Source organism: Aquarana catesbeiana, linkage group LG01 (assembly GCF_042186555.1).
Source record: "Aquarana catesbeiana isolate 2022-GZ linkage group LG01, ASM4218655v1, whole genome shotgun sequence".
NCBI lineage: Eukaryota > Metazoa > Chordata > Amphibia > Anura > Ranidae > Aquarana > Aquarana catesbeiana.
Genome location: NC_133324.1, coordinates 889,830,192 through 889,854,636, shown reverse-complemented (window position 1 = coordinate 889,854,636; position 24,445 = coordinate 889,830,192).

The following is a 24,445-nucleotide window of genomic DNA, read 5'->3' as shown; positions in this document are numbered from 1 at the left end:
TTCTAAACTGAATTTTTGGCAAATATTTTTTTTGCGTCTATGTAAGAATCGTTAATGAAATTTTACAACGTTAACATCGTCATTTGAATTCAGAGCTGCAAAAAACAAAAGATAGAAGTTATAAATTAATTGTTTGTTTGCCACTTTATTCCAATCGCTTAAGTCATTTATTATGTCAATATTGTTCTTATTAATGTAGCGCTACCCCCAAAGAAACCGCTGGCATTTTGCCCAGGTCTTCCTCACTTTTTAATCTGCAGCCATTAACAAGGTATTTTCCACACAGCCCCCCTAGTTTTGGCCATGCTATGGGGTATATTAGAACAGTGAAATGTATCTTCCCAGTGCATGTTTTTTAAACTACAGTGATTCACCTGCGGTATATATTATTTGGAGAATGTCAAAGTTACTGCTTTGGCCAACTACAGACAAAACTTTTATTGAGTTTCAGATAAAACACTTTGTAGTGAGGGCACTATCCCCTCACTTCCTGTCTCAATGACAGGGTATCACAGGGACAGGAAGTGATGAAAAATCTCTTCTATGGGGACACAAAAATAACAACAAAAATATTTTTTAGCGCTGTTCTGCCAGGTTTTGATTGCTGTCTGTGGTGTATGTTTTTCAAACAGAGATAATTTCTTTCATTTCAGTTCTCAGCAGTTCTCAGAGAAAAATCTCCTCTGGCACCCTGTTTATGAAGCGGAGAACATTTGTTCCCAGAAGGAGAACAAGTTTTTCCTCCTAAGAACAAGAGGGAAAGGGCTGCCTGTGATTTCCTGAGATTACAGAGCAGATTACAGAGCTTCTGCGTTTTAAAAGTGAAACCAAAGTTAAAAAGACCGCGTATTTACATGAAAATAATAAGCACCGACGCTTTGTTTAAACACACATTTTGGCCCTTTAGCGCACATTTTGGCACAGGTTATTTTAACATGCATTTTGGTGTGGTTTGTAACGCACATTTTGGCGCTTCTTTTAGCATGTAGTTTGACTTTAACGTGCATTTTGATTTCCTTTTTATGCATATTTTGGCAAACAGCACATTTGCTAACCACTTTTGGGGTGCTTTTAACAATTAATGGCACCGCAAGCATATCATGCATTTTGTATGTGTTTCAGGAATGCACACAAAAATGCAGGTAAAAAATGAGTGAAAATACATGTTAACCACTTCCCGCCCGGCCTATAGTAGATTGGCGGCCGGGCGGTGGTTCTGTTATCCTGACTGGGCATCATATGACGCCCAGTCAGGATAACATGCCGGCGCGCGCCCAAGGGGCACGCAGCACGGCGATTGCTACTGCAGCATGTCAGTCTGACACACTGCATCTCCCTGACAGAGGCTTCTTACCACGTGATCAGCTGTTCATCGCGTGAACTAGGAAGTGCCTGTAAACACCATTCCTCGGTTCGCGCTGACAGGGAGAGCCAATCGGTGGCTCTCCCTGTCAGAGGGGGGTCTGTGCTGATAAGCACATTGATTATCAGCACAGCCCCCATCAGATGTGCCCATCAGCTGCCAATCAGTGCCCAACAGCTAACAGCAGTGCCCCAATAATAAAGTATGACAGTGCCAGTGCCCAGCAGTAACACCTATCAGTACCTCATCGTCAGTGCCCATCAATTCTACATATCAGTACTGCCTCATCAGTGGCCGTCTCTGAAGGAGAAAACAACATTTTATGACAGAAACTAAGAAAAAACGTTTTTTTCCCAAAAAATTTGGTCTTTTTTCGTTTGTTTAGCAAAAAATAAAAACCCCAGGAGATATCAGTAAAAAGAAAGCTCTATTTGTGGGAAGAAAATTATAAAAACTTAGTTTGGGTACAGTGTTGCAGGACCGCGCATTTTACATTCAAAATGCGACAGCACTGAAAGTTGAAAATTGTTCTGGGCAGGAAGGGGCAAAAGTGCCCAGTATCGAAGTGATTAAAAAAAGCACCAAAATGCACATAAAAATGTGCTAAAATGTGTTTTAAAAAACAAGCCAAAATGTTTGTTGGGAAAAAAAGCAGCAAAAACTGTACCAAAATGTGCACAAAAAAGGCCTAAAATGACAAATTGAAAATCTTTTGGGCATTAACAATGAATGGCACTCAAAAGCGCATTTTTACATTTTACGGCAATTTGGAATCGTGGCAAGAATTGCACAATTCTGCCAACAATTCTGCATTGCTAAGATGTGAGTGACTCCTAAAAGAAAATACATTATAACTATACTGTGTGTCTGTAATATATCTTATCTCTCTATGTGTGTGTGTGTGTATGTAATACATATATATATATGTGTGTGTGTGTGTGTGTGTGTGTGTGTGTGTGTGTGTGTATGTATATATATATATATATATATATATATATATATATATATATATATATTACAAACTCCTTCCCTTCTCACCCATATTCTCCACCTCTGAGCTAGAGAATCTGGAACAGAGATACTTTACAGAGATGGCCAGTGAGATCTTCAGATCTCACCTTCATAAACTGGTCATCTGTGTAAAAGTGAATGACAGAAAGGTGTGCCCTGTGATGAGAAGTCAAGAACATGTTCTCCACTCCTCTCAGTCTCATAAACTTGCACACCTGAGAGATCAGCCATGATCATCAGGATCTCGGCTCTTCTCTATTTGATAAATGTACACCTGTGTCTTCGTGCTTTTTTGCCTTCAAATCTTATCCTGGCATCACTGAGCAAGGAAGTGAGGGAATTTGCCCAGTGCAGGCAGAGACAACATGCAAAGCAACTAAAAACAAGATAACAGATTGGGAGGGGCCTGCTCATGAGAGCTTACAAAAAGACAAGGACAAGTGATTGAAAAAGTAGTAACTGTGTGGGATGAGTTGATGAAAGTTCAGTTTTCAAGTGGAGGAAGGGTAGGCTTACATAAAGAGATGAGTCTTCTGAGATACAACATCATAACCTATCACTGATGGAGTGTTCCATTGTTTTTTACTCTACCTGACCATTGTGTGCAATTTACTTTCTCTCATTTAAAGCAATAGTAATCAAAAGTAAGCAAAAGAAAAGCTTTGGCTGAGGTTGGGCTTTCACACACAAGGTTTAAAATTGCATACCTTCCATCTGACGTTTGGGTTTTGTTGCCCTATTCACTTGATAAAAGTATTTATTTTTTACTTTTTTGTGACATTCTGGAAATACAGAGCAAAGTAAGAGAGGATGAAAAAAATGGCATCATCTAGATTAACCTAATTTTATGTAATATGTTGATTTATAACATTTCAAATCAATAACCATAAAGACCGCAGCCAATTTACCAACGTATGAAAGAGACTTCCTTTATGACCTAAATAGGGGTTATAAAGTGGATGTGGCGCTGCTTTTTTTAATGTGAGCCCAATTGTGTGTGCTTTTATAACCGCACATTAAATGAATGTGCCAAAAAAGTGACAAGTGCTATATTATCCCCTATTCAACATATTAGTTCCTAATCTTGCAAACAAATAAATATATACAATTCATAGGTGTGCAATCAAATATATAAAAAATGTGAAAAAATCATATGTATATAAAAAAACCTAATGTCAGAATGAAATAAACTAGAAAAGCTACAATTTCTGGGGAAATTGTGTGAAGTGTTTTTGCCTCCACCAGTAGTCTACAACTGGAGTGGGCGGAGTGGCTTGAGTAACTGTGGAAAGGTTGGACTGGGCAGAGTAACTTTATGGAGTGGACAGAGTAACTGTGTGGAGTGTTTGGAGTGAGTAAAGATAGTAAACATTACACTAACCAATTGATTGATCAAATTTAAAAAGTGCACATGACAAGCTTGATAGAGTGAGAAATGCATTTCAACTTTTATTTAATTAAATAGCACATTTGATTGCAACGTTGTTGCCCAAAGTGCTTCACAGTTACATTAAAACATACATTTATAAAAACAACATAAGCAGCATTATCAAGCCTAGCAGATGAAGGTATGAATGAATGAATGAATGATTTGTATTGCGCTGCACATGCGAACTGAATCGCCTCGAGGCGCTTGATCTCTCCTGTGTTGTCCAGCTCCTTAGAAGAGGTATGACCACATGCATTTGGGGGGGGGTCTCAGCATCTTGATGTAAAATGGAGGTGAAGGTGCTATCCGTTTGATGATAATCAGTGTTCACAACCACTGTTTCCTGGCAACGCTCATGCCCTGTTTATGCAGGCTCTAAGCGTGTTCACAACCACTGCTCAAAACACAATACACAGGATCATGATAGCTTTAATGACTGTGCAGTACTCCTGACTGGAGACAGTGCGGCACCCTGGAGATGTAAATGTGATCCAACAGTGTGTTTTTTTTTTTTCTGTGGTGGCTGCCCAGAACAGTTGGGTATATCCTCTTGAGTGAAGAAGGTCAGATATTGGCTTCTTTGCTCTGCACAGAAAATCTTCATTGAAATCTCCACAGAGTATTATAGGTTGGCAATACATTCTTTCCAAGGATTCCAAGAGGCCCAGCAGGTTAGTAAGGAATTGGCCAATACTGTAATCCGGTGGCCTGTAAACAGCAATCAAAGCTTGTACAGGGGACTCAAGTTTGACAAGCAAGAACTCCAAGTCAGTCACATTGTGATGATACTGCTTTTCAAAGCCTTGAAATGGTTTCTGACATACAAGGCGACACCTCCGCCACTTTTACTTGCAATGTCAGGAAGGTTCATGTACGAGATGTGTCTGTTGCGTTTGAACGGGTTGTAGCCCTCCAGCTGGAGACTTTCAGTGCCAGAAGAGCCTGAGTTTCAGTGAAACATAAAACATCTCTAAGTGTCAACTCGTGGTGAGATTTGATATCTTCAATGTGAGGTTGTAATCCTGCCATGTTATGATGGATAATTGTTAACGTTTGCTGTTGTCTGTAGAAACTTTAAGAGGGGCATAACACTTTCCAGTGATGCATTCTTCATTGAGTCCAGGGAGGCTGTGATGTCAGGATCAGCAAAGATCTTCTTCTCATCAAAGTTGGTTATGTGCAGTCCTTGCAGTGTAGTCGTTCTACTCAGAGCAACATAGGCCATTCCCAGTTGGAAGACCCGTTTCAATGAGACTACTGCCAACTGTATCGACATCCCCTGACACTTATGAATCGTACATGCAAAGGCCAACTTCAGGGGGAACTGCCTGCGAACAACTCCTTTCTGTCTCAGGTTTTCCTCTACCCTTTCTATGTACACCAAGTTGTCAGCATCACAAGACAACTTTTTACGGTATCTCTGTCCTGCATTTGGATTGTCCAGCACAAGCCCAAGCTTGTTTACTGTAGTAGCACAATTCTCAGTCTGGATGATTATTCTTGCAATCTTGCCAAATGTCCCGTTAACAAGCCTATCTTCAACATCAATGTTTCTTGTGATCATGATACGGGCACCTTCAGCTGCTTGCAGTGTGTCAATCAGATTGTCTTTGTTTCCTTTGAAAGGTTGGTGTTGCCTCAGCGTCACTCCTGTTTTAGGGTCTTTTCTGTAATCGCTGGCATCTATGTTGGTGACGTTTGAATGGAGAACAGACACAGTTGCGGCATTATGTTTGTGAACCTCTTTGTTGGTGGCAAAGATGTGCAGCACGTCATTAGGGCAGTGGGTGGGATCTGTCAGCCTGAGCAAGCAGAGCTTTGTCATCAATGCTTAAGGTGCCAGTCTTCTGCTTGACTCTTGATTCTATTCAAAAGCTCAGCAAATGAAATGTCATCCTTCTGTCGCATGATCTCTGTCAGTGTGATCATCTGAAAGTAGTCTTTCCAGACGTCATTGGTATTTTCCTCAAACACGCAGAGTGGCTTACTTTTTCCCAGCGGGGGGACCTGGTAAAAGTCTTCTACTGCTAGTACTGACATACCACCAAAAGGTTTCTTACTGCCTTTGATTTGCTGTAATCTCCAGTTGATGTAAGCAAACAGGGGCTTTGAAATCATTGACACCTCGTCAATAACAATGATCTCCGCATTTGACAGCTGTGCCCTCACTTCATCTATGAGATTTCCAAGTCCTTTGTAGGGTGGCTTCAAGTTTCTTGGCAACTTCAGCAGAGAATGCAACGTGTTGCCTGAAATGTTGAAAGCTGCTGTTCTTGTAAATGCATTTAGTAAAACGCTGGGCTTGGATATTGTCTGCTTCCTCACGTAGTCTGGTAAGTTTACAGAGTATCTTTGTCGCCTCAGCATAGATGCCTTTATCAGGTGTGATTTGCCTGTCCCTGCGCCACCAGTGATGATATCACCAAGTAATAGAATGGGTGAGGATTTAGGCCACACACACGGTTAGTGCACCTGTCACAAACTGAGTAGAATGTCTGAGCTTGTGTCCAGTTAACCTCCCTGGCGGTATGATTATTTCAGATTTTAGGTGCTGAAAGCGGTACAATTATTTTGCATGAGAATTTGGCGTTTTATATTGTAGGTCTGTAAATCTTAACAATAACACACTTAAATCTGTCCAAACCAGAGTCTAGTAGATATCCCGGGTATGATAAAGTTTGAAACACAAAAACATAAATTATAATATAATAAATAAAAATAAATAATAAAAAAAAAATAAAAAAAAATAGTAATAAAATACATTTCCCCACGATTCACTATCGCTCAATTCTGCAAGTGTTCTAATTTACTAACGCTGTTTTCTAGCTGGTCTAAAGCCACTTTTGACGTAAAGGGACACTTTTTGTTTGCTATGGACAATCTCCAGTTTCCAGGCAGAAAGAACAGCGTATATCACATAAAACTGCATGCAGGGCATGGGCCAAAGCACTGGGGACAAAAGGGATGTGAAATCATTTCATACAGTACTGTAATCTGTAAGATTACAGTACTGTATGTGTTATGATTTTTACTTTTTTTTTAATTTGCCGCCAGGCTCCGCCCCCGTGCGTCGCGCCGCTCGCAGGGAACGGAGCCTGGCACGGAGAGGCTTCGGAGGAGGACGGAGCCCTCGGACACTGCGGGTGACATCGCAGGATCCCGGGGACAAGGTAAGTAACGCCGCCCCAGGATCCTGCAATGCGATCCCGAGTGTGGCTCGGGGTTACCGCTAATGGTCCTGAATTTTAACCCCGAGCCACACTCGGGAAAACCGCCAGGGAGGCTACGGTTTCTGTACATTTTCCGAAGGAAATCAGGGCACATTTGTCGGGCCTTCACAGTAAGCACAATTCCACCTGTTTGTTTGTGTTGTGTATACTCTGGAACATCATCTTGTTCTTTCTCATGAAGTGGCTCCCCTTCTTTGCGTTCCTCTATACATTCCTACCTATCCAAATCAGCTTCTGGGGCAAAGGTGTTCCAAGCATCTTCAACAGATCCGTTTTTTACAAAGTCATCCAAGACTTGTTCCACAATTTTGTTGTGTTGTTCGAACTTCTTTTGGTTGCTGGTAACAATTGCAGACACTGCTCGGATTGCTTCATCTCCTGGTAAGCTCACACAGGTGCCTTTGTAAAAATCCTGGTGTGTTGGGAACCTTACAGTTTTTTTCAGTGATGACTGTGAACGGTGAGGGAGGTAGAGTTTAAGCAGTCTGCTGTAGTAGTTCTTGGGGTCCTTCTTCTCTGAGAAGCGTGCGTACCTAATGATTGCAGGCTTCCCCCTCGTGCGTTTTTGAATCATTCCTATTTCATTCAATAGGCTGACACGCTTGCCGTCTTACTTTTGCTTGCCATCTGCTTGCCATAGACAACCCTGTAATGGGATGCAAAGTCTGCCAGACACATGGACTCAAACTCTGGTGTTTCGGGTCTGGCTCTGTATTTGTCGACAAAACTCGTCATCCACACATTAAGAGAATTGGCTGGTTTGTTCTGCAATGCACTGAGCGGGAGACTCATTTTCAGTGCGTTGTCACCAGTTGGCAGAAAAACAACCTCACGTGAGCAAGACTTAATTTTCACGCTGCGCGTACAGGCCACATGACTGCTGAGGTGCAATAAGCCCAGGACCCATCCAAATTTACCATTACCACTTAGCGTACCTTACCCCTAATTCCCATCCAATAAAAAACCACATACAACCATTAACGTTGGAAAGGGCAAGGCCACAGCTTTATTTAACTCAAACATAACATTAACTATTTTAGACCGTGCCAGTCACAGTTGCACTGTGAGCACTCAACTCCAAATGTAAACGGGAGATGAAGGAGGGGCCTGTCCTTACCATAAGTGCCGGACCGGCCGTCAATCTCCCAATTATCATCAGGGCATAAAAAAGGTTCCATATTTGCTGGCAAGGTCACCAAAACCGCAACACGCTGTGACATACCATCAAAAATAGGGCGGGAGGGTGGGCAGCTCTTCCATGCTTTCGTCCGAAAAGGACCATAATCCCCTGGGGTGCCAAACTCCTGAGCTCAGGCCCAACCCTTTGACCCCTCTTGTACCAATCCTGAGTTAGACAAAATTCACTTTAACTCCTCCCTGGCCATGCCCCCAACAGTCAGGGCTCTCTTTCCCGAGGGGCTCAAGAGGCCTTCATGACTGCTGAGGTGCAATAAGCCCAGGTCCCATCCAAATTTACCATAACCACTTAGCGTACCTTACCCCTTTTTCCCATCCAATAAAAAACCACATACAACCATTAACGTTGGAAAGGGCAAGGCCACAGCTTTATTTAACTCAAACATAACATTAACTATTTTAGACCGTGCCAGTCACAGTTGCACTGTGAGCACTCAACTCCAAATGTAAACGGGAGATGAAGGAGGGGCCTGTCCTTACCATAAGTGCCGGACCGGCCGTCAATCTCCCAATTACCATCAGGGCATAAAAAAGGTTCCAAATTTGCTGGCAAGGTCACCAAAACTGCCACCAGCCAGTCAGTAATCTACTGACGGGCACCCCACCGCAGCCAGCGCCTGTTCCACCCCCCTCTGAAATCCCCTGAAACGAGGTTCCATAAGTGGGCCGGACAGGGGAGGCCCTCCAGCGAAGCCAATGGAGCCAAGGAATGAAAACAAGGAAACTGTTGGCGGGAAAGAGCATCGGCAATATCGTTAGAAACTCCCGGAACGTGTTTCGCCTTAACATAAATGTTAAAATGCAAACATCTTAAAACTAAAAAACGCAACAGCGAAACCACCGGAGGGAAACTGGCCGATTGCTTATTCACTACCTGCACTACACTGATATTGTCCGACCAGAAGATCACCTGATGATTGCGCAACTGTTCACCTCAAAGCTCCACCGCTACAATGATCAGAAAAAGCTCCAACAGAGTGAGATTGCGCAATAAGTCCATGCGGGCCCATGAGGCCGGCCAACATTCCGCAGACCACTCCCCCTGAAAGAAAGCGCCGAAACCACAGGAGCCTGCCGCATTAGTGTACAGCTCCAGCCGTGAGTTCGGTACCTCCTCCCGCAACCAACAAGACTGGCCATTGTAAGACTGCAAAAATGTCAGCCAAATATCCAAATCAGCCCGCATGGGCTTGGTGATCCGAATGTAGTGGTGAGGGGCCGTAACACCCTTCGTGGCCCAGGACAGGCGCCTACAAAAAGCTCTCCCCATGCGTATGACCCTACAGGCGAATACTAGGTGTCCCAGCAAAGATTGTAGCTGTTTCAGCTGCAGTTTCTTGGACCCTTTCGCACAACGAACCAAGGATAGAAGCTTGGTCAGCTTCTCCCTCGGCAGACGAAAGACCATAGCCACTGTGTCAATCTCAATTCCCAGAAAAGACAATACCGTTGCCGGACCCTCGGTCTTGTCCACGGACAGTGGGACGGCGAAACGCCGACAAACATCCTGAAAAACAGAGAGCAGGCGTTGACACTGCCCACTGTCCGCGGGGCCCACAAAAAGGAAATCATCCAAGTAGTGCAGCAGGGACTGAAACCCAGCCTCCCGGGTGACTACCCACTCAAGGAAGCTACTGAATAACTCAAAGAAATAACACGAAATGGCGCAACCCATAGGCAGGCACATATCGAAAAAATAGCTTCCCTGAAAGTAGCAACCCAGGAGATGGAAACAGTCCGGGTGGACCGGGAGAAGGCGAAAAGCGGACTCAATGTCCGCTTTTGCCAAAAGAGCGGAACGCCCTGCTGCCCTGACGAGGTGAAGAGCCTTATCAAACGACGCATAGTGTACCCGAGATTCCTCGCGATCGATTCCGTCGTTGACCGAGGACCAGAAGGGTAGGATAAGTGATGAATTAAACGAAATTTACCACACGCCTTTTTTGGGACCACGCCAAGTGGGGACACCCGCAGATTGTGGAATGGGGGGAGATCAAAGGGGCCCGCCATGCACCCCAGTTCCAGGTCCTTCTGGAGCTTTTCGGCCACTACAGACTCAAATTCCACAGCCGATTTTAAATTTGATGATATGGTAGGAGCGTCCGACGGGGAAAAAGGTATCCAGAAACCTCGATCCAGGCCATCCTTCAGGATCAGGGCCGCCCTATGAAGGGGGTACCGGTCTAGCCAGGGAAGCATCTCTAGGACGTTCACCGGCGTCCTCCGGCTTTTGAAGGTCGGTCTTGGCTCCCACTCTGGGAAGCGTCTGTTTTCCCTTCCTGAAGCACCGGCTGGTGGGGTGTGCACCCCCACAGCTGGAGCACTCGTGCCTGAAGCGACAGGCGGAGTACCATTTACAGTGATTTTCATTGAAAAGCCAGCAGATACCTTTTTTGGAGGCGGCCGACGCTCCGGATTGAGGAGCGCCGGCCGCGGACTGGAAGGACGAAGGCCTGTGGGGGCACATGAGCAACAACCACAGGCTACCATCCTGACAGTCAAAGCGAAGCTCTTTCCGCGCCGCCATCTTTTGCCGAAATTGGGTGTCATACTGGAACCAGCACTGACCCCCGTAAACTTTGTATGCCCCCCAAATAAGGTCCAGGTAGCAGAACAAAGAAGTCGCCAACTCTGGGAAACGCTCGCAGAGCAATCCCGCGTAGGCACAGAAACCCTGCAGCCAGTTCCTGAAAGTCCTAGGAAGCTGTTTGACTTTATCGCCCTGTGATGCAACGTCTACCCGCCGGGATTTGTCTACCGTTTCCCTAACGGACGGAACTAGAGCAAGGAAATCGAATTCCCGTCGCCAGATTTTTTCCTTCGTCTCCTCCGGTATGTGGGCACCCGTGGGTGCTACTGCCCACAAGGCCCCTCCGGGAGGAGGGGAAGGATTTGGCGCCCCGCCCGAAACACCCATACTGGAGAGAACCGACTTAACCACCGACGCTATGCGGTCTTCAGGGCCCGATACGGAATCATCAACCGACCTACCCCAAATCAATTCACAATCATACTCACTGATCCTTGGGGGCATCACCTATGATGGGCGATCAACCGGCGCAGCGGTGTCCGATGCAACTCCGGAAGACTGAAGACTGAAACGGCCAGCACCGTGAGGATCAACGGGGCCGTGTTCATTAGGGCCGTCCCAGCCGACGGAGAGATCCAAAGGCGGGGGTCCCGCCACCGACACGGAAGGGTCCCCTTGGCCGAGGGCAGCAACTGCACAGGTACAGAAGTGTCTATGGACTCTGGCCGGCTGATCCGGGGCGGAAGCTGCTGCCAGCCCAGATCCGGAATCTCCCGCCCAGCCGGGCGCAGGGAGACTGGCACGACCCGCCAGGTTAACCGCGTAGGGGGGGTTAAGCCCCGGTGACTGGAGGGGGGTCATCCGCAAGACCTCCGCCCGTCTGGGCGCAGGAGGGCGGCAGAGAGCACGGGGCGGAGGGGGAATGGTATCCGCGAAGGCCGAAAAGCCCGCACTCGCCCCTCGGTGCGCAGAGGGGGCATACCCCACCCGGAAAGTGATGTGGCGTGGCCTGGCCTGGGTATGGAGCCTGTCCCCCGCCCGTCCGGGCGCAGAGGGGGTCCTACACTGCGATAAGCCTGCTACTGATGGCCCAGGAGCCGCCCGAGACCCCGCCCATGAGGGCGCAGGGGGACATAGCGATCGGCCAGCGACTGTATCGTGACTGCCTTGGGATAAATTACCCCCCACCCAGCCGGGTGCTGAGAGGGTCATCGTCTGCGAAGCGCCCTGGCTGTAAGATCAGGCTGCAGCCCGTGCCCATATGTGCCCCTGTAATTTCCTGCAGCCTGATCACCCCCCGCCCTCACGGGCGCAAAGGGGTGCTGGTCACAGGCACACTGTGCTTGATGCACGGCCAGTTCAAAAACTCCCGCCTGGCTAGGCGCAGGGAGTGAACTGGCCGCTAGGGGGAGCCGGTCCTGCTCCGGGGTGCCGCCGACACCGCCAGCCGAGGGATCCGCCGTGCCCGAAGCCGCCGGAGCAGGCGAGCAGCTCCGACCCCATCCAGCCGCCCTGCGAGAGGACAGCCTGCCCGAGGAACGGAGCGGCCGCACACCCGCTGCCCCCCCCCGCTGACTGCAGGGGCGGAAGCAGGTACTGAAGCACGCGAGGCCAGGGGATGGAGCGCTCCGGCCCGGCCTCGCGCCATACTCTGGGAAGGGGAGGGGGGCGAGGTGGGGGCTGCCGAGCGGGGGCTGCGAGAACGGGGACACCGGGGGGGGGCACACATCAATCCGGAGGCCAGGAGAAAGGGACCGCCGAGGGGGGGCACGCCGAGAACGGGCTTCCTAGCTACTGAAGCCCTGGGAACCCGAACCGGGGAGGAATGGAGGGGGAGAGGAGGAGGGGGGCAGTAAGAGGCCGCGGAGGGGCTGAGGCGAGAAGGCGGACGGGCACGTCTGCGGGCCCTGCGTCCATCTATCTCAGGAGGGGGAACAGGGGAAAGGGCAGTGGAAGGGGCAGGAGAAGGCACCCCAGGGGATAAGAGGGCAAAGAGCCAGTCAGCCTGACCCCTGAGAGCCAGCTCACGGACCTTAGCTAGGAGGTGATCCGTGTCCATGGCTGGAGCTGCAGGGTCAGATCCGAGCTCTTCCATGCTTTCGTCCGAAAAGGACCATAATCCCCTGGGGTGCCAAACTCCTGAGCTCAGGCCCAACCCTTTGACCCCTCTTGTACCAATCCTGAGTTAGACAAAATTCACTTTAACTCCTCCCTGGCCATGCCCCCAACAGTCAGGGCTCTCTTTCCCGAGGGGCTCAAGAGGCCTTCAGACTCCTGGGCGCTGACTTCTCTGTGTTTTGAATACGCCTGAAGAACTTCTTTCATTTCTTCTCGTTCTGTCTCTGGGCTCATTTCTTTGACTATTGTTTTGAGATAGTCACTCAGCTCGCGTTCTGGCTTGGAAATGTAGGACAACATGTACATGATGCAACCATACTCATGAAGAATGTACTGGATGTCCATGTTGGCGTTCCAGGCCGTCAGCAAATGTGGATTGTAGTTGTTCACCCAGCAGTCATCATGCTTCATTAGAATCACGCTTGAGGAGGTCAATGCCTTAATGTTTGGGTTGTACTGATTCAAATACACTGTGCCTGTAGCTGCCTGTAGCTGTGATATGTCTTCCAGCTGCACTTTCTGGTTATTAAGCAAATCCCAGACTGGTTTCAGTTTGTATTTGGCTGCTTGTAGTTTCATTGCACGATCTCATTGTTCTTCTGGCATTGGGTAAGTTATCCTCGTTTTTCTAATAGGTGGCTTTGGAAATCCAAATATGCATACTCTGTTACCTTTCTTGCACGATTTTGAATGAGATCTGCCTTGCATTTGAAGTTCTGTTACAAATCTGTGAAGTAAGGCCTGTTTGGCTTCATCAGGCAGCTGCCGTGAGATGTTATGATCTATAAAGGCACACACCTTGTCATCACTGTTTGGTCCAAATATAGGAGCTCCTGCTACCCAACAGAGACAATGCATATGAGGGCTCCCTCTCGCCTGAAATTCAACCCGGTAAAAGTAATTAATAACTTCACCGATTGGCTGCGCAGGACCCAACAGCAGCACTCGCATCAGGACATCAACCCGTTTTGTCAAACATGCGCATGGTGGTCACTGGGTTGCCTCGAAGAATGCCACACTTTTCAGCCCAGTCTAGCTCTGCAAAATCCACCTTTTGACCTTGTTGTGCCTTTATTGCCGTTATTACCTCTGGCCATCAGAATTCTGCAGTAGAGAAGGTAAGAAAAAAATGTTGGCTTACCCAATTGTCTAACAGCCATAGCTAGCAAATTCTTCAGATTTTTATCCCAGTAAGCTGGACTCCCTCTCAGTGGTTGCATGAACCTTGTGGCATCTCGGTTTCGCACTAACCTCTCAACCTCACGCTTGTCCTGTAGCAGCTTGTTGGATATTTTCCGTCCATCCCTGGTATTGGGTTTTGAAATACATGCTCGGGGACAGTTTGACTTGTCTTGCCTAGTCCAATGTATTCTGTCCAGTAGGGAACTGAACAGGGAAAGCCATTGCCTCAAGCCTAGGAACTCTAAAGAAGCTGACGGGTGTGTTTCTTTGTGCAGGTGCAATGCTGAATATTCCATCACCGTGTGTCAGTGCTTCCTCTCCAAGGTCAGATGGCTGCAAACAACTGTCTAGGCCAATTCCAGGTCTTAGTGCATCCTTCTCATCCTCTGCATTGGGAGGTTGTTGGTCATGGCCTTCCTGTTGCTCAGAAGCAGCCGATAAACATGCAGACTGTACCTCTGATGGATCACAAATTTTCGATGCGTTCAAGTATCTCCATCATTTCAGTTTCATCACAACTGTTGAGTTCCATCCCATCATTTTTAGCATCATCATCATCATCATCAGTGATTGTCTCATCCACTCTGATTGATGTGCTGTGCGATCTTGGTAGTAGAGTATTGACTGTGGTTTCCACCTCGGATGGCACACGCACTACAGCGCCATGTATAGCTGCCTGTCGACCTTTGGGAAGTGTGATGATCTTGGCAAATGGCAGTATTTTGGCCAAAAGCTGTCTTTCCAGCTCATTCAAATCGCAGAGCTCTAGGGGAATGGGTGCCAGCTCCATGTTGTTAGCCACAGCGATGGATGATTTGTGTCCTACTTTTAAATGTGAATCACAGTTGTGACAAATCCATTCTTTGGTCCTTTCATCTGGTACGGTGCATTGTTCAGGGCCTTGACAGTGATTGTTGCACACATGGACATATTTCCCTGTCAAACGGAGCAAAAAAAGTATAGATTCTTGTAATTGCTGTGAATGCAATGTTTCACTTGGTTAGGGGAAAGGGTGCAATGACACATCGTGCACACAAAAGTTGGCCCAGCTTTAATGCATAAATGGAAAGTGGATATAGTTGTCTGCATTAGGCTGTTGTCCACTGGTTGACTGCATTCCCGCATGACACAAGTCCATTGTCTGTATTGCATTCTTATTTTGAAGACACATTGCATCTTATGGGTTATGCGAAAATCTGCTTGAGTGTGACGCTTCATTTTCATGTAACTCGTGCAATGTTGCAAGTCACGTTTTCTGAAAGCAGGATCATTATGATATTTTCTGGTGATGTATTGCTTCTGCTTCAAGTTGAAATTGGCATTTGTTGCATATTATCTGGTGATGTATTGCTTCTTCTTCAAGTTAAAATTGGCATCTGTCGCATATTTGCTGGTTTCGTATTGCTTCTGCTTTAACTTGAAACCTGCATCTGTTGCATATTTTCTGGTGATGTATTGCTTCTGCTTCAAGTTGAAATTGGCATTTGTTGCATATTTTCTGGTGATGTACTGCTTCTTCTTCAAGTTCAAATTGGCATCAGTCGCATATTTGCTGGTTGTGTATTGCTTCTGCTTCAAGTTGAAATTGGCATCTGTCGCATATTTGCAAATTATATTTTGCTTCTGCTTCAACTTACAATCAGCATCTGCTCTATATCGGCTGGTGATGTATGTCCTCTTCTTATTGGTGACAGACATCTTTGTAGCCTTGAAATCACGCCATCTTTCATTTCTGTGTCTTGTCTTCAGTTTTTGTCGTCGCTGTGCATTTAATTTGGAAAATGCCTTACTGTCCTTCCATATGCCCTGTGAGGATTTTGCATCAAGTGACCGTGGAGAATGCTTGCTGGCTGGGAATCATGTGTGTGTTGCATCTTTGGTCATCTGTGTCACTTTGTTCTCCACATGCTTTCTATTGTGTGGTTTGTCAGATTGAACCGGTAGGGACAGCAAACCATCTGACAGATGTCTTGCACGATGAAATGAGACTGGCATGAAGTCATACTGCAGTACTTCAATAGGGCCTCTGGTGTTTATAAGGAGCAATTCATACAACTTATAAATCCTTGCCACCATATCACTCAAATGTGTAAAAGTGATCATAACAGCTTTTCCTTTTCCAGTGGCAGGAAGTCCATCCTTATTTCGACTATGAGAATCAAAGTACATATCTACCAGACTTATCTCTGAACAATGCAATGCAATATGGCACTACTATAAAAAGTGCATGTGTAACATCTGAGGCACTGAAGTCTTGTGGAGAGGTCAACAAACCAACCTCGGTTGTCACCATCTACCGTGGCTCTCACACATCCCGATAACACTGGAGATTTAACAACGTTATACTCATATTTGTCAGAGTTGACTCTGAGGGGCACTTCTTCCATTGTCAAGTGTTGGTGCTGATAGACATTTGTTCGTTTTAGCTGTTCTATTGTTGTGCCATACAAGCTGTTGCCCTTCTTCAGTATTTGATCAAGATCATCCTTCCTCACATCATCAAGCTCACTGTGGTATGCCAAAAATGTCAGAGCCATGCATGTACACTGTTTGTTCCTTAACCTTCCATAGCCATGATGACCCTGATGAAATGATGCCTGCACAGATATCTCCCTTGGTACACATGGTTTTTGCATGCCATGGTTTTCAGAAGTGCCCATTACACTGTCACTGTGCTCTTGAACTTGACACTGAGTTGAACATGGGAATGACACCACAGATTCACTATGTACCTCCTGGGCATATTTACTGTCACAAACCTCCATTTCCACTATGCTGCTGGGGGGCTCCGGATCCCAAAAGTGTGGGTCTGAAAGGTCCAGTTTAGTCCAGCGTATCTTTGCAGCTTTATATCTCTTTCCTTTAGATGGCATGATGATATTCACACAGCTCTAATTTTACCACATGACAGGAGGCTTCCTGTCTATAACATCACTTCCTCTTTCTTTGCTGCTCCAGCCTGGCACAGGAGTAACTGGGTGGAGTGGCTTGAGTAACTGTTGTGTGGTTGGAGTGGCTCGAGTAACTGTGGAAAGGTTGGACTGGGCAGAGTAACTTTATGGAGTGGGCAGAGTAACTGTGTGGAGTGTTTGGAGTGAGTAAAGATAGTAAACATTACACTAACCAATTGATTGATCAAATTGAATTTATTTATATAGCACATTTAATTGCAACGTTGTTGCCCAAAGTGCTTCACAGTTACATTAAAACATACATTTATAAAAACATTAGCAGCATTATCAAGCCTAGCAGATGAAGGTATGACCACATGCATTTGGGGGGTCTCAGCATCTTGACGTAGAATGGAGGTGAAGGTGTGCTATCTGTTTGATGATAATCAGTGTTTACAACCACTGTTTCCTGGCAACGCTCATGCCCTGTTTATGCTTCACAACCACTGCTCAAAACACAATACAGGATCATGATAGCTGTAATAACTATGCAGTACTTCAAATGGTCGTATTTTAAAAACTATATATCCTACAGTGAAGAGCTTTATATTGTGAGGATCACAAGACCCAGACTTAGATTTTGATGCATAGTATGTCTCTGAAATATTAAAAATGAAGGCACAGTCACAGTTTAGATATTGCCCTTCAAACTTGAAGCGGCTAGAGTGGAGTTTCAATGAATGTCAATGGATGGCGTGAATTGCAAACAAATGGTCATATTGTGAAAACTATCAGGACTATGGCTTAGCCGTGGACATGTTTAGTGGCAGCAGGGATAGCTGAACGTTTTGATATAAGATTTGTGTAGGTGGGCTTGAAAATGAGGGAGTGGTGGCAGTTTAGAAATCATGTCCTGATTTTTCAGCTTTTGTCAGCTCCCACTAGTTTTGAACATTTCGCCATTCATTCCTATGGGACCAATTTCGGCACAAAAACGACGATATTTTGTGAACCATTCGGTGAAACGTTCCACATAGTAATAGCACACCAATCGGGAACAATCCGCACGTTTCGGTATATTACTGTCTATGTAGTGTAAAAGCTGTGGGAGGGAGGAGTTTGGGTGGTAAATTTGGCTATAAGAATAATAAGAATAATATATATATGAAATAACAGTAAGTGGTCTTGCTATGCAAGAACACTTAATAAATGTAAAACCACAATAGCAATGAATTCATATGACGTTAAAATCAAATTGCAGGCGTTTTCAAATTATATCCAAGCCAATATTTGAATATACGATAAAATGACAAGTATTGTGGCTAGATTGGTTTATCATCTGATATAAATCAGACAAACGTGACAAGTGCTAAAAAATATAAGTCTATAATGTAGTGCTGTGTAAAATCAAAAAATCATGCGGAGTGCCAATGTCTCCATGTACCCCCCCTCTTTTTCCGCACTCACCAGAAAACTTTCCCCTTTAAGGGGTAAACAGCATTCACAGCACACTTGGCTGTATATAGGATGCAAGGCTTTTTTTCCTTCTGCCTTAGTTCATTCGCCCATTATTTTATTTTATTTTAACATTTCTTCATATTTTCTTTTACAGTAAAAAGTTGTAAACGAAATAGTTACTCCTGGCTAGTAAACAGACCGCACTGGTTCTGCGGGTGCAGGCAGGTCTAAAGCAGAACCAATCACTCCCACCCCAAACACACCCCCTTTAGCTGCATACCTTCCATCTGGCTTTCAGTGCCTTGTTTAGTTGATAGTATTGGGACCACAGGCCACACTCACCTATTACCTTAATTCCCTGGATACAATCGTATAGTAGAGTAATACACACACCATTTGGCAAAAAATTGGCCGCGGCAATTTATTGGTTTACAACAATTCATAAAGACAAAACATATTAATCCAATATTCAGATGAAATCAAACATACAGCAAACTTTTGCCCAGTTGTCAGAACTCGGGCATCTTAACTTTATTGAACAAAGAAATACGTCCAAACCAGCCGGCCTTGTGAAACAAAACTGGCCTACCCCAAATACGCGGCCATTTCAATGCTGCTTTGCAGCCCAAGGTTGAATATATTGGCACCCACAGCTGAAAGGTGGACCCTGTCCTGCCTATAAAGCCCTGGGATTCATCCCTCCAGAATCATGTGCCGATAAACAAAACCCCCTAACAGTGGCATATACTTAGCCATTGCCGATTGACCCTCTTCCTCATTTTCTCCATCACTCTTTGGAACGGGGAAGACAGCCAAGCTAAGCGGGGAACTATCTCTGAAAAAACAATGACTGTATCCGGGGAAGTCAAGTGAAAACGATAAAGATCCCTTTTGATCATAAACAAAAGATCCAAAGTACGGATGTTACCCAAGTCATTACCTCCTAAATGAACTATTAGAATTGAAGGTGTGGCCATGACTGATGTAACTGTGATAAATGAAAATATAGTTTCTGCCACTTCAGGCCTGTCACACCTTTCCAGTACAGAGTGAAGGATTCCGGCTGTAAAGATAAGTTAACTGAGTACCTGCGTTGAGCCGCATGCTTCTGTGCCCAGTGTATGTAAGGGTGGCCACGAATCCACACGCAATGTTGAAAACCTAGGAAATCAGAGTGAAAGGTTAGGTCTGATATATTTCTTAAAACAATTGAACCTACATCTTCCCATACCCATTATGGCTTTGGCCGGCAAACCTCTATTTGCAGCATCAGATGCTGCCCCTATTCTAAATAAATGAGTTGAAAACTTCAAATTCTGTAAACCCAATTTTCCCAAACAGTGTTTCAGGACATATGAAAATTGGTACTGCATGAGGTGAGACCCATATAAATGGATGAGAAAATGGCTCGGCCCAATCTGTCCTGCTGCCAAAAACCCATTCACCAGTGTCACTGGGCACACTGAAACATCCCCACAGGCCATTAGAATTGCCCATTCCCCTGGCCCAACTGGTCGGTTTTAGATCGCTTCAAAAAAAAAAAAAAAAGCATACCCGACCTTGTTCCACAAGCACATGTTCCAAGAGCATTCCAAAAGAACTCCTTTTGGATGCTGGAATCAGGTCGGAAATCCGAAAAGCCCCAAAATAAGACAACAGAAAAGCCACCTTAAATAGCAAAGCCTCATAACTGGGAAAGCAAACCAAAAGCGTGGCCTTGCAAAGGCGCTCAAGAATACCCAAACAAATAGGCCGTCTTACCATCTTCCTGTAGCCTTTCAATGCCTATTTCACTGTAAAAAAACTAGAGCAGGACGGAAAACCTTTCATTCGGAAGGAAAAAGATACCCCCGCTAAGGTCTTTGCCATAAGAAGGTAGCCCCTCCATCAAAAAGGCCAAAAAAGTGAGAACCGCCTGTTCCTTGGGAGCATCCCAAGTGAATCCATTAGTGTCAGTGAAATGTATCCACTTCCTCCAGGCGGCGGAGTAATCCGCCCATGTACGAGGAGCGACTGAGTGTCTAATAGCTAAAACAACCGGTATTAAATCAGATCCCACAGGTAGGCTGGGCACTCCGCCCCTTCCGCGTCCGCCCCAAGGAGCAATTGGTGAAAATACTGCATCTGGAAATGGGAAAGAGAGTCCGCTATAGTATTTAGAACTCCCGGCGTGTACTTGGCCTTAATCCAGATATTAAATTTCAAGCATAAAAAGACCAGATGATGCAAAATCTTAACCACAAAGAGCTGGAAGAAAGGCAATTGATGACGAAAAGGACCCCTTTATTGTCGGTTTCCACCAGAATTCGCCTGTTAGCAAAAAATTTTCCCCAAAGCGACACTGCTACCAAAATCCATGCCTCCGGCCAAGCACCACAACTCCAATGTGATTCCCATATTACTGCAAAACCCTTTGTGCCCGCCGCGTCTGTGAACAAGCGAAAATCCAGAGAAAAGATAAAATCTGACAGAAAATAGGACCTTCCGTTAAAGGACGTTAAAAATCGCCCCACACCACCAAGTCATCCTTGAGGGGGGCCTTCAAGCGTATGTGTGCGAAAGGGGATTTTAGACCTGAGGTTGAAATGTACAGACGTCGGGAGAAAATCCTCCCTACCGGCATGAATTTACAAGCAAAAGCCAGGAGGCCCAATAACGACTGCATCTCCTTCAACAACACCTTACGCCTTCTTAAGAAAAAGGCAATAGGGTTCTTCATTTTGTCAATCTTAGCCTGTGGCAGCCTAAACTCCCTTGCCTTGGTATCAATCAAAATACCTAAAAACTCCATTGAAGTCACAGGGGAACAAGTCTTCTCCGTGGCAAACCAAAATGTTCCGTAATCTTGCCAAACAACCGCAACAGCCGAGAACAAAAGTGAGATCCTGCCGGACCAATAAATAAAAAATCGTCCAAGTAATGCACTACTGAGTCTTGCCCCGACTCAAAACACATAACCCAATGAAGAAATGTGGAAAAAGCTTCAAAATACGTGCAGGACAATGAACATCCCATAGGGAGACAGTTATCAAAAAAATAACATCCGTCAAAATAAAAACCCAAAGAATTGAAAGCTAATGGGGAGATTGGCAAAAGCCTGAAAGCCGACTTCACGTCAGCTTTAGCCAACAAAGCCCCTAGGCCACAGGCCTTAACCTTCACAATCGCTTCCTCAAAAGTCGCATAATCAACTGAACAAAGCGGCTCATTAGGTTTGTGATTCAACGATCCCCCTTTAGGAAAAGAGAGATGTTGTATCAGACGGAACGTATTTGGTTCCCTCTTGGGGACCACCCCCAGTGGAGAGATGCGGAAATCATTGAAAGGTGGAGACCGGGTAGGGTCGCATGGCGAGCCCTTTTGATCTCTTTAAAAACGTTATCCCGCACAACCTCCGGAAACCGAACGACCAACTTTAAATTACCTACAATAGTGCACCCAGTGCCTGAAAAAGAAGGAAGCGGAAAACCTACAGAAAAACCCTCAATTAGCAAATGCACCTTCTCCTTGTTTGGATATAACTCCAGCCATGGGCGCATGTTTTCCAGCCTCACTGGCGTGCAGGCTTTGGGGAAAAATATCCTGCTGAGACGGTGACCCAGCCGTTTTCTTAAAACATTGCACCACTGGATGTGGCCCTGCACAAAATGAGCACTCATGCCTATATTTACATGAGGATTTAAAGCGACATTGGTTTTCATTAAAAGGAAAACAGCAACCCCTGCGATAAACAGAGCTGACAGGGTTAACCGGGTTCTGCCGAATAGCGGGCCCTCTTTGGGGATGGATAAAATTAAGCCATAGGGCCACGTCCTTCATACCTTATCTTAAGAATGGGTGGACCGCCAGCTTTTGGCGAAATGACGCATGATGTAGGCGTACCAGCCCAAACCACCAAAATTTTTTAGGCCTCTAACACGTGATTTAAGTGCTGAAAAAGGCCTCCGCTCAAATCAGGGTGCTTTTCTACTAACACGCTGGCAAAAACAAAAAATGCCTGTAGTGAATTATTGAAAGAGCAGGGTACAGGCCTATGCCTATCTTCCTCCTGCCTATCCTCCTTTCTTATCCGATTTCAAAATAAAATTCTTTATAGCGGGAAGGAGGGGTAACACATACACAAATTCCCCCCTCCAGATTTTCTCCTTAACTGACATAGTTAAATGGTACCCAAAAGGTGAAATCTCACAGGGCATTGCCTCCTTCATACAGGATTCAGGTACTGACAGTCTATGTACACCCATGCTAACAGGAGTGGGAATGTGTGTATCTTTCACAAGTGTTGTGCTGCTTAGCTGACTCAGTGACACAGGAGGTGCTACCACAGGTGTAGAAACAGAGCTTGTAACAGACCGACCCAGGGGGGGATACAGCTAAAGAGGTAGGAAAGACAGGGGCAGAAATGCCAGCAGCAGAGAGAGCAATAGAAATAGCTGACATGTATACCAAAATATCAGGCAAAGCAATAGACAGAGAAAACTCACCCTGCCCAGCTTGTGCGGATGTCACAGCTGGCATACTCAAGCTTGGCTGCATACCCTGTAAAAGTGTACCCGGAACCAGGTCACTCTGCGGAGCCGGCAAATGTGGGACAGCTGCCGCTTGAAGACTGTCTGCTGGAGCGGGTGGCGCAGTTCTCTACTGCCACCCCCCTTATGGTTCAGGACACCCTCTGCCTCTCCCGGTTGGTTATTTGGAGCAAGTCCGCCTCTTCTGTCCTGTCAGTCTCCTGTGTACCACACCATTCTGTTCTGTGCAGCTCCTCCCGCCAGCCTGGTATCATCTTCTTCACTTCCCACATCCACAAGCAGCTCAGGGGGCAAGCTCCGCCGCTTTCTCCTCTGAGGGGAGGGCTGTACTGACTGTGGCCAAACCTCCTCCGTTCCGACACCGCCCCTCAGGCTTCATTGACACGCAGGGCAGTACCTTGAAAGGGAGGGAGGGTAGCTCTGTCCACTGGATTCCTGGAGCTTTTTCTCCTGTAGTCCTGGCGCTGCAAGAGGAAGGAGAGACCCTCTGCTGCGGCCCTTTTATCACATCCCAGGGACATCCAGAACCTTTCCAGAATTCCCATTGGACCACCTTGCATGCTTTATTTAAATATTTAAAGTGACCGTATCCCACCATCCTATACCATATGCAACTTAATGGCTAACATGCACATTGCAACCAAACAGGCCTGGGTGGCCACCGTCCTAAGAAAGTGGGCTCAGTTGATGCACCCCCCTTTGTACATTCTTTGACTTTTTTGTGTGCCTTTTCTTCTGACATATTCTGGAAATACACAGCAAAGTAAGAGAGACTGAAAAAATTGGCATCCATCTATATTTGGAGTCAACCTGTAGATCACGATCTACCAGTAGACCACAGACAGGTGACTGGTAGACCACAGTCTGGGCTTGCTGTCCTACCATTACAGAGAATCAAATAGAGTGCAATGCAGAAGGACTGCTTGTAAAGCTGGAGCTGCATTAGGGATCAGATACATAAGCTGATGCCTCCTCTGTAGTGCTGGCTCCTGTCCCATGCAGAGTTTTATACTAACTAGTACTAGTTGCAAATAAGCAAGTCCAGTTGTTATGATCAACACCACATCCTCTATTGTATAGAGAAAATAGTCAAGTAGAAGCCATAGGACTTTAACCATTTCCTGCCCGGACTATAGCAGAATGACCTAAAGAAAAAGAAAAGGGGCCAGAATGGTCCCAAGAATGCCAAAGGAGGGAAAAGCTACCACGTACTGAGATCAAAGTATACAAAAAACTTTATTGAAAAATTGCAAAAAGGCATAAAGTGAAGGATCCCACGTATGCGGATCTAGTCCACCACGCAGGTGGGGTCCGTTCCTCCACAATATCAAGAGACCATTAACATAAAATACAATGAACAACGTTGTATTAAAAATAGACAGTGGTGGGTCGACCCACCTCTCCCTCAATACCCCCCCTTTTATTAACACAAACTGCGTGTCCCCCAGGGGTCCCGGGCGATAATTGGCCAGTGAGCAACTTGGATCAAATAATCGGGGGGGCGTGG